Raw genomic sequence first — 820 nt, forward strand, 5'->3', positions numbered from 1 at the left:
CCTGCCGGCTGGGAGCGGAACCGCACCCGAGGGGAAAGGGCCTGACAGCTGAGAAGGCTGGCACTGGGTTTGTGATTGTTTGCTCTTACTGCCAGAGTTATTGTTGTTTTGTTGAACTGGTTATATATATAGTAAAGAACTGTTATTCCTATTTCCCACATCTTTGCCTAAAGGCCCTTGATTTCAAAATTATAATAACTCGGAGGAAAAGGGGCTATATCTGCCACTTCAAGGGAGGCTTCTGCCTTCCTTAGCAGACACCTGTCTTTCAAAACCAAGACACCTGCGCACCCTCATCAGCCAAGGGCCCTGGAGACCTAGGATGATATTGGCAGTGCCTTGTCCCACAGGAATTCCTACTGCAGCCACAGCAGTGGAAGTGTTTCAAAAAAAGACTGGAAAAGGAGTATTGCATTTGCAAAGGAGAATGTGCAAAATCAAGGCTGCTTGTGCCTGTGCCCAGATGGCCTGACTGTGCTGCTCCCTGCATTGCATTTCATCTGTAGCCAAGAGGACAGGAGGGGCCCTGCTGTCACCTGCTCAGAAAGGTTTCTGGGAAAACAGGACAGGGAGCTTCAGAGCACAACTTCTCTGCATCCAAACACCACTCTGTAGGGATAACCAGAGCTCCGTGGCTGGTCACAGCACTCTCTCAGAGAAGATTTGCTCTGGCAAAAGAGAACGGTGGTTTTGAGGTTCCTTGAAGAGCTGCACTTTTCATGAAGGAATGTCCTTCATTGAAGACTCTCCTTAGCTGAGCCCCTGACTGATTCTCAGGAACTGTCCAGTGGCCTTCTTGGTAGAAAGTTTTTCCATGTAG

At 48.9% G+C, this 820-nt stretch overlaps 1 protein-coding gene across 1 annotated transcript in view; it reads left to right on the forward strand.

The window, feature by feature from the left end:
• The window catches only part of FAM189A2 (family with sequence similarity 189 member A2), a 34,084-nt gene that overhangs the window by 1,924 nt on the left and 31,340 nt on the right, over nucleotides 1-820 (forward strand). The gene's annotated exons all lie outside the window — the stretch shown is intronic.

Source organism: Corvus brachyrhynchos, unplaced genomic scaffold (genome assembly GCF_000691975.1).
Source record: "Corvus brachyrhynchos isolate BGI_N302 unplaced genomic scaffold, ASM69197v1 scaffold716, whole genome shotgun sequence".
Classification (NCBI taxonomy): Eukaryota; Metazoa; Chordata; class Aves; order Passeriformes; family Corvidae; genus Corvus; species Corvus brachyrhynchos.